This window comes from Microtus ochrogaster, unplaced genomic scaffold (assembly GCF_000317375.1).
Source record: "Microtus ochrogaster isolate Prairie Vole_2 unplaced genomic scaffold, MicOch1.0 UNK172, whole genome shotgun sequence".
NCBI classification, from domain to species: domain Eukaryota; kingdom Metazoa; phylum Chordata; class Mammalia; order Rodentia; family Cricetidae; genus Microtus; species Microtus ochrogaster.
Window position 1 is genome coordinate 17038 of NW_004949270.1, and position 9367 is coordinate 26404.

Sequence of the window (9367 nt, forward strand, 5' to 3'; positions counted from 1 at the left end):
ATGAGGGGATCTAAATGTACTGGCAGAGGTGGCCGGTGGAATAGACAAGCTGTGGGGAGTCAATCATGACTCCTAGGCCTGATTTTCTAGTCAGGGTAAGGTAAAGCCTCAGCTGTTTTCTCCCACAATGCCCCAGAAAATACTATCAATGGCCGTACTAAGATCCCAGGTAGACTGGATATATGGGATCCTGCAGCTTGCTGAGACCCTGGGAGCCTCTGGATTTATAAAGGGGTATGTGCATCTATCTAACATAAAAGCAAGGAATTTAGTGGAAGTCACATTTTTGGAGATTTAGGCAGGAAGCAGTAGTGAGTCATAAACAGGAAATTCTCATGGAAACCTAGTTGTTCTCTCACCATTGGCTCCTCTACAATGTCGTTCAACAAATATGCTCCCTTCAAGGAGACACTGAAAAAAGGACTTGAGATAGGAGAGAACCTGGTAAAACCAGGATGCTGATTGGGGTTCAATCTGAAGGAAAAAACAACAACAACAACAACAACAAAATAGGCAGCCACTAGCTCTTACCTCTACCTCAGACAAAAATAGGGTTCCTGCCTCCAGGAATCTTCAAATGAGACTGTTTGAGAGCTCTCTCCTCCTATCTTATAATCCTCTGTAGTTCTGGGATAAAGAGCGTGCACCACTGCTGCTTGGTTTCTATAGCAAGGTAGTGTGGCTACTGGGATTAAAGGTGTGTGTCATTGCTGCCTACTCTGTGAGGTTTGCCAGTGTGGCTGTTTTACTTTTCTGATCCTCAGGCAAGCTTTAGTTATTAAAATACAAATAAAATTTCCATTGTATTTCCTTTTTGTCTAAAATAAAAATAAGGCTATAACTAATATAAGAAAATCTATATACAATAAGTACAATAACTATATACAATATATACAGGCAATAAATACATCAATAATGTCTAGTCCATTTGCATTTGACAAATTCAGAGAAAATACTTCATATCTATCCTATGTTGGTGAGTCCAAAGTTTTACACCTAATTTACTTTCTGTCAAAACTTGCTTTCTGTGGCTGGTAAACTATAATTATAGCTATATAACCTTCAACTCCCTCAGAGACCCAAGAAGGAAATAATATTAGCTGGACAAGCAGGAAGTACAAGCAACAACTTCACTTGCTACCCAGAACGCCCTCTTCCCCCATGTAGTCCCTACTATGCTTTCTGTGGGTTGAAGAACCTGTATCTGTGTTTAAAGTCCTGAGGGAATCCAACATGATGGTATGTGCCTGTGAGCCCAGTGACTCAAGGCTGAGACAGAAGGTTGAGACTAGCCTCAACAACATAGTATTCCAGACTGTCTTATGCTACATATCGAGACACAGACATCATCATTATCATTATCATCATCAGCATCATCACAATAATAATAGTAATAATAATAATATGACCTTGATCTATCTTATGCCCTTGAATAGCCCTTTGCTCTTGGTGTTGTCGTTATAGTAGTTCATTTTGTTGTTTTGAGTCAAGGTCTCACTATGTAGGCCTGGTTAGCCTGAAACTGTCTATGGAGACCATCCTGACCTTGAACTCACAGACAACTCAGCTACCTCTTCCTCCTCAGTGATACCTGTCAACTTTTGGATCTGGTAACATTTATGTTGGCTGTTGGTAAATCTCTCTAGCATAACTAAGCTGAGCTGGTCCCTGGCCTCCACAGGCTTAAAGATATGAATGTCACCAATTTCATCCCAAACCTGGTATTACAAGCCTGTGCCCTTGAGCCTGCCCTATAAATTTTTCTTTTGAGATAGGGTCTCAATAGGTTGTCCACGTGGATTTTGACCTTACTTTGTAGCCCAGGCTTGCCTTGAGATCCTCCTATCTCAGTATGCCAAATATCTAAGTTTATAGGCATGTGCCATTGTGATACTCAGTCTCATTCTCAAGGCATGGAGGGTTAAAACGTAGAACAGTTTTCCTGTCTCACTCTCTAAAAAACGTGGAGTGAATGGGATAAGCTTCAATGTCTGGTTTTGGATAGTGTTTGTTTAGGGTTTTGCTTTTGTGTTCTTGGCTTTGTTGAGTCAATGTCTCATGTAGCTCTGGACCTTGCTTGTAACCTGGATGAGCCTGAACTCTTGATCTTCCTGCTTCCACCTCCTACACCTGTGAATTTATGAAGATGCCACAGCAACCCATCTGTTTTGTTTTTAATACAGGGTCTCATGTAGTGCAGGCAGACCTCAAATTCAGTATAGAGCTTGGAGGTACTTTGGGACTTCCAATCTTCTGCGCCCATCTCTGGAGTGCTAGGATGGAGACAGGAGGATGGGATTTCAAGGTAGTCTTTGGGAACTAAATGAGATGCAGAGTAGACTGGTATAAAGAAATAAAATGCCTGATGCTGTAGCTCAGTTGGTAGAATGCTTGTCTAGGATGCCTGAAGCCCAAGTTTCCATCCTCAATGCCACATAAATTGCCCATAGTGGTCTCTCATCTCAAGACTCAGGAGACAGGAGGATCAAAAGTTCAAGGTGTGGGAAACCTGTTCAATCAGAGATCCTTGCTCAGAAGAACAAAACTGGAAACAAAAACAAAACGAAACAAAAACCCCTCACCAGTGAATATATGCAATGGAAAATGTTTTAATCTTTCATAGGGATTCTGGGGTGGCGTGTCTATGTTCCTACCACTTTTCAATAATCTTTACCGGGGACTGAAGGACACCAGACTGATAGAATTAACTCTCATGGGCAGGCTGTCAGGTTCTGTCTATTCTCTGTGATGGAGCAGGGATGGCTCCTGACTGCTTCTACACCAGAGGCCTCATCAGGAGAGCTCACTGAGAGCTTGACGACAGTCCTTGACACTCACAGATCATATGGCAAGCATTGTGTGTAGATGTGCAATACCAAGAGAGAAAAATCAGTAAGCACAGGGAACCCTGAGAGACATGGGGACACCCCTTCCTCCAGGCAGGTACCCCAGGCACTGTCCACCTTTCTCTCATGGGAGCCTTCCCCAGGAATAGGCAGAAGCAGTGTGATCATCCTGCCTTCTGCTGAAAAATGTCTTTCCTTTTGCCTCTTTTTCCTGGTGTCACATGCAGCAGACTTCATGTGATCAGGGGTTCCAATCACACAGAACCACCAGGGATTTATTAGGCAGGTATGAAGAATCTGGGTACTGAGGTTGTCTGTGTCTGAAAGTCACCTCAGCCCCATCAAGCCAGTGATCCTCTCATCGCTTGTCATACAGCATCTTCCCTCTCAGGCCTGGTCTGCCCGTTCATTTAAAGAGCCATGGGAAAGAACTCAGCCATCCCCTAAGGCCTTCTCAACCTACCTGTCTGAAGGATTCTCTCACACATGGCTGGTCCACTGAGCAGTTAGGTAAAATGTGCTCTGCTGTGGGTGAAAGACCCCAGCTTAGCTGCTGTAATGCCATTTTGCAAAGCCTTCACACAAACAAATGTAAGTTCAAGGTAAAGTCAGTACTCCTAGGCGGTTAAACAGGATATCTGTGGTCAGACACCAGGCCTAGGAGGGGAACGAACAATTCTGGGAAAAACTACATGTACCCTAGATAGGGCCAAGTCTGCTATTATTATCAGACCTTGATGTCTCTGGGGAACTTGTCCCCTAAATGAACCCATCGCCTCATTCGAACTGACCAATGAGATCCCTGTAACCATGCATTGCTTCTGTATGCCTGCTTTTGCCACCCTTTTCCTATAAAAAGACCTTCTCCCAGCCTGAAGGCATGCAAGTCCTCCAAAAGGACTTTGCCACCCACAGGTACCTGTGCCCACCCAATAAACCTCTTGCTAATTGCAGCCCGTGGTCTTGACTGTTCCTTGGGTTAGGGGTCTCCTCCTGAGGGAAGGACCACTGGGCAGACCAAAAGAGCACTCAGCACAGAGGAGTAGGAGCCCAGCCATTTGCATGATCACAGGCTCAGTTAGAGTTATATGGAAAGTCTTTGTGTCATAGCAATTGTGAAGATTATAAAAGATGTAGGAATGGGCTAGAGATTGAGAGAACTAGCTGCTCTTTCAGAAGTTCTGAATTCAATTCTCAGCAATCATATGGTGCCTCACAATTATCTATAATGAGATCTGGTGGTGCGGAAGAATTGTCTGTATTCTGTCAATCACGTTGCCTGAGATGATCAAGACTCACAGGATACTTCAGTTAGGACTTGACCATAACTCTAAATTTTTTTTGGGTCCCCATAAGATTATCAGCGCCCCCAACCAGGTGGAAGTAGCCTGGAATACTATGCCCACAATCCCCAAAAATGGACTATGGATATTTTCCTTTTTTTTTTTTTTTTTTTTAGAGGGGGAAGTGGTACGGGGGAATTGTCTGTATTCTGTCAATCATGTTATAAATAAATGCTGATTGGCCAGGCAGAAAATATAGGCAGGAAAACTAACAGGAAGTAGAAATGATGTAATGAGAACAGGTGAATTCTAGGAAGGAGGAAGTTGATTCCTCCCACTCCTGCCCAGACCACCAAAGCAGCAGGATGTGATCTGTCCCACTGAGAAAAAGTACTGAGCCACATGGCTAACATAGATCAGAAAAATGGGTTAATCAAGATGTGAGAGTTAGCCAGTGAGAGGCTAGAGCTAATGGGCCAATCAGCTAAACAGTTGTGGTGAACCGAACAGGACAGAAACACAAACAAACAGGACCCCCTTGTGTTACATTCTGGTGTGCTGGCAGAATGCTGTATACATAATAAAAAAATAAATCTTTTTTTTAAAAAAGACGAAGGAACCCCTGAAGCAGTGGTACCTTAATTACTGCTGTGGGCTCTGAACACTTGTGGCAGTGGCACTAGCTCTAAAGACTCTGATGCTCAGTCAGATAATGAATGAGGCTCAAAACATGGACAGTATGGCTGCATTTTTTTGTCTAGACAGGATTTCTCTGTAGCTTTGGTGCCTGTCCTGGAACTAACTCTTGTAGACCAGGCTGGCCTTGAATTCATAGAGATCCACCTACATCTGCCTCGCAAGTGCTGGGATTAAAGGCACGCGCCACTACTTGGCTCATGGCTGTATTCTTGTTCACCTTCAGTCTGAAACACACAAATACTCCCCACTGTGCAATAGTGTGAATGTTATTCCTAGGAAGTTCTCAAATATTATGAAATTCAGGAGGTAGCCTGGAAGTGGGAGGGTATGTAGAAGGACCAGGGTGTTGTGGGGAGCTGCAGACTGCTTCCTGCTGCCCAGGTCCCATCTGCCTGACTAGCTTATGCCCCGAAATAACAACACACAAACTGTGTTGTAATTTGAGCGGCGGGCTGCTTCCCGCCACCCGGCTAGCTTTACCGGAAATAATTACATGAACACTGTATTCATTTAAACACCGCTTGGCCCATTTCTATCTAGCCTCTTCTAGGCTAACTCTCGCACCTGGACTAGCCCATCTCTAATAATCTGCTGTAGGTGGCTTACCAGGGAGATTCTAGCCTACGTCCATCCTGGTCGGAGCTTCATCGCGTGTGCCTCAGAGAGCAGAGCTCTCGCCTCTGCCTGCAAGAGTGGAGCATCGTGTCTCTCTGAGGCGTCTGCCTCTGAGAGGAGAGCTGTCGAGTCTGAGCTCACTTCCTCTTCCTCCCAGCATTCTGTCTGTTTACTCCACCCACCTATATTCTAAGCTATGAGCCCAAGCAGTTTGTTTATTACTCAACCAATGAAATCAACAGATTGATATATGACACTCCCACATCAAAACTGTATTCTTTTAAACACTGCTTGGCCCATTAGCTCTAGCCCTTACTGGCAAATTCTCATATCCCAATCAACCCATCTCTAATAATCTGTGCAGCACCAGTCTTACCAGGAAAGATTCAGCATGTCTGACCTGGAGGCTTGCTTCATAGCGTCTGCCCTGGAGAGGAGAGGCATGGCATCTGCCTCACTTCCCTTCTTCCCAGCATTCTGTTCTGTCTACTCCACCCACCTATGTTCTGACCTATCAGGCCAAGCAGTTTCTTTATTAATTAACCAATGACCTTCCCACATCACCAAGGCTCAGGCAGAATGCTGGGGAGGGAGTAAATAATTTCTCTCGAGTAATCACAGGGTCAAGCCTAGGAGGCCATATTATCTAAGAAAGTCAGAGGGAGAGACATAGCTCCAATGAAGACAGTGATCAGATCCCAGAAAATCTCTCCCACACAGCCTCATGGAGAAGACTCTGTCCTGATTTGGATCCCAGTGGCATACAGGGTATCCTATGAGCATCCACTCCATCCACTGGAGACAGATGTGAAACAGAAGAAAGAGCAGATATTGTGTAGATCTCAGACAGCCTACATCTGGAGCTAACAAAACAAGTAGCAGGAGCAGGGACTGCCAGGGCTAGGGATAGGACAGGGGCATGGTATAAAGATAAGGACTAGGTCAATCTGCTGTACACTCCATATCTCTCAAAGTGTAGTCATCCCTTGGTAAGAAATCATCTCTGTGTACAACAAAGTGACCTGGGCACAGCTGCAAATGAACTTTCATATGAGGGATGTCCAGACATGATGGACAGGCAATGTAAGGAAGGTTCTGGAACTTTGGGTCATCTTCTGAGTTATGTTCAGGTTGTTCTTTGTTCCCTGCCCTCAGACCTACTGCAGCAGAAGTGGTTACTGAAGCAGATCTTCCAGAAGTACTTCTCTAAGGGTGAGGAGGATTTGCTAGCCATGAAGCATCTACAGCAGGTGTGCCAACTCCTCTGCCCCACACTCCATAGGTGAGGCTGTAGATCCTCCACTCCTGCACTCGAGCTCCTTGTTTCAGGGCCTCTCCATCAGCACCTTTGAGCTAGCTGCTTAGTGACATTTGAACTTCTTGTGTCTGTTAAAGCAGCACTGCAGGAGACAGGTGGGAGCACAGGATGGGAAACTAGATCCCCATGTCACATGCTGGTGTGCACTACTGCCCCATGGGAGCCTGGGCAGCTTGGGGTCCTCCTCAGCTGGCATTGTCTCCTGGGATGGTGAGATGGATAGTATGGATATTTTACAGGGCAGGTTGTGACCACATATATCTGCTCTTACCACCTTGAGGAGAGCCCACTGGTCTCTGTTCCTCTTGAGAAAAAGGTGGCCCCAGAGATGGAGGATAGTAATTAGTCCCAGGAAATGCTATCAAGTATGCCTGGGTCAGGCAACCTGACATTCTCATTTGCTGGCTGCTCAGGGTTTAGGACAGGGTGCAAAAACTGAGCTAATCATTCAGCCCTCTCCTGGCCTCCACCTGAGCAGTTTCCAATTGAGATTCAACTTGAGCCTTGGTCATCCCTGCAACCCAGAGATGCACTTATCAGTCCTCTTTTCTCCACCTCCTGCCCTAGCTCTTCAGGCAGCCAAGAGGGTCTTAGGCAAGGAATGAACGGTATAGTAAGTTGCTTGTCCCTCAGAAAACCACCAGCTTTTGGTCAGAGGGCAGAGCCTGAAGGTGACATCTCACCCCACTTTGTCCACTTTCACTCAACTAGCTGCTCCTCAGCTTCTCCCCATCTCCTAATCTCCACTCTCCACCTCTTCATCTGCACCCAAAGTGATCAGGGTTTTTCATATTAGAAAATACTGGAGGCACTGTCTTATATAATAGTTCATTTTATTGTGGTTTTGTCTCTTCAGTACTGGAAGCCCCAAGAGTAGGGAATATTTTTTGTTCAATATCTACGTGGATCCTGAGATAGACAGGAGTGAGGTCGGGCTGCTTGCTGAGATCCCACAGCCTCCTGGACTTCTCTGTGGATTTCTTTCACGGAAAGAGCATGAAGGCAAACCAAGTCATGAAAAGTAAATTTCTTTGTGTCCCTGTGAATGGTGATGGTGGGAAAGGCAACCCTGGTACTCAGCTTCTGGAGTACCATTTAATATCTCCAACTCTGGAGGCAGCCAGTTGAAAAACAGAAGCCCGGGGTCGTGTTATAAGCCCAGAGTGCTTTTTCAGTGGTGGTCCCTAGAGAGGTGTCTCAGTATCTGGGATAAGAAAACTATCAAGTTGAGGCACAAAAACCCCTTGTTTGGAGCATGGTGAACTGATAAGCAATGAAAACCATAAGACGCGTGAAAGGAGCCAGCCAGCATGGGGACCCTAGGGAGGAGCCTAGAAGATTACCAAATCACAGGAAGCCACCATGGCTGCTTCTACTAGTAGTAGCGAGCTGACCAGCAGCTGCAGAAACAGCAGGACAGTGACCTGGCCTGAGGAGCTCTTTATGACTTCAGTCTTATGACTGCAGTCCCTGGCTGCTGGTTGTTGGGGCGTGATTTGATCTGATGTGATAGCGCTGCTCTGGACGCCAGGGGGCGCCAGAACACAGTCAGTGTAGGGCTTCAAGCAGCCTGCAAAAGCCATGATATGGGTGATACCTGCAGTGGGTCCTGGGTCTCTGAAAACAGGGTTATAACAGCCTGGTGTTGGTAAAAGGCGTGATATAAGGATACAGGGTGTTCAAGGGGAGCAGTATCCATTTGTCCTTATCTCCTCGGCCGGCAGCCCCAGTTAGGCAAGGTTATGGCACTTACCACTCTCAGTATTTTGGATATTGGGCCAGTTGCACATACCCGGGGAAATTCACATAGAGAATGGAGATGCAGAATTTGCATTGTACAGTATTCAGTGGGGCCAGATCTACTTGGAGGAAGGAAGTCATTGCATCCTCATACTGACTATACCACTTTTGGAATGTTGATGAGCTCATTTTGCCTGCTCAATAGTTAAATTCTCACTGATCACTATATGGCAGTTATTCTTTGTGTCATTTTGACAGGTGAGGGAATCTGAGGCCCATTGATATCTGTCCCCATTCACCTGAGGCAATACCTTCTGACACTGTCCTTTGGCCTAAAAAGAAGGAGGAAGAGGATGAAAAAGAAGAAGAGACACGCGGCGGAGAGGCGCGCGGCAATCAGGAATAGGCCTTGGGAGACCAGCGCTGCGGCAGACGCAAGCGGCAGGACGGGCGCACAATAACAAGAGCAGATTGCCCCACTACAATTAAATCAAAGAGGTAGGCCTTTTGTTGGTGAGGTCACTGGCAAACGGGGAGCCTGGTCCTGTTCCTGAAGACCCTTCGGAGGGGTGAGAGGGTTCTTGTCCTGCGGCAGGAACCAGAAAACAGAGAGAGGGCATTTTGGAGCGGAACTCTTGGCCAGCAGGGAAACCTGATCCGGTTTTAAAAGTCCCATTAGATAGGATCAATAGGAGGAGATGGGCAGGTGCCAAGGCAAGAATTCACCCAATAATCTGAAAACCAACATGAAAACACCAGAACCCAATGATCTTACAACAGAAGTATTTGAACACCCTAACACAGAAGAAGTGGAAAAAATTGACTTTATGAAAGCAATAGAGTCCCTTAAACAACATGTAAAAAAT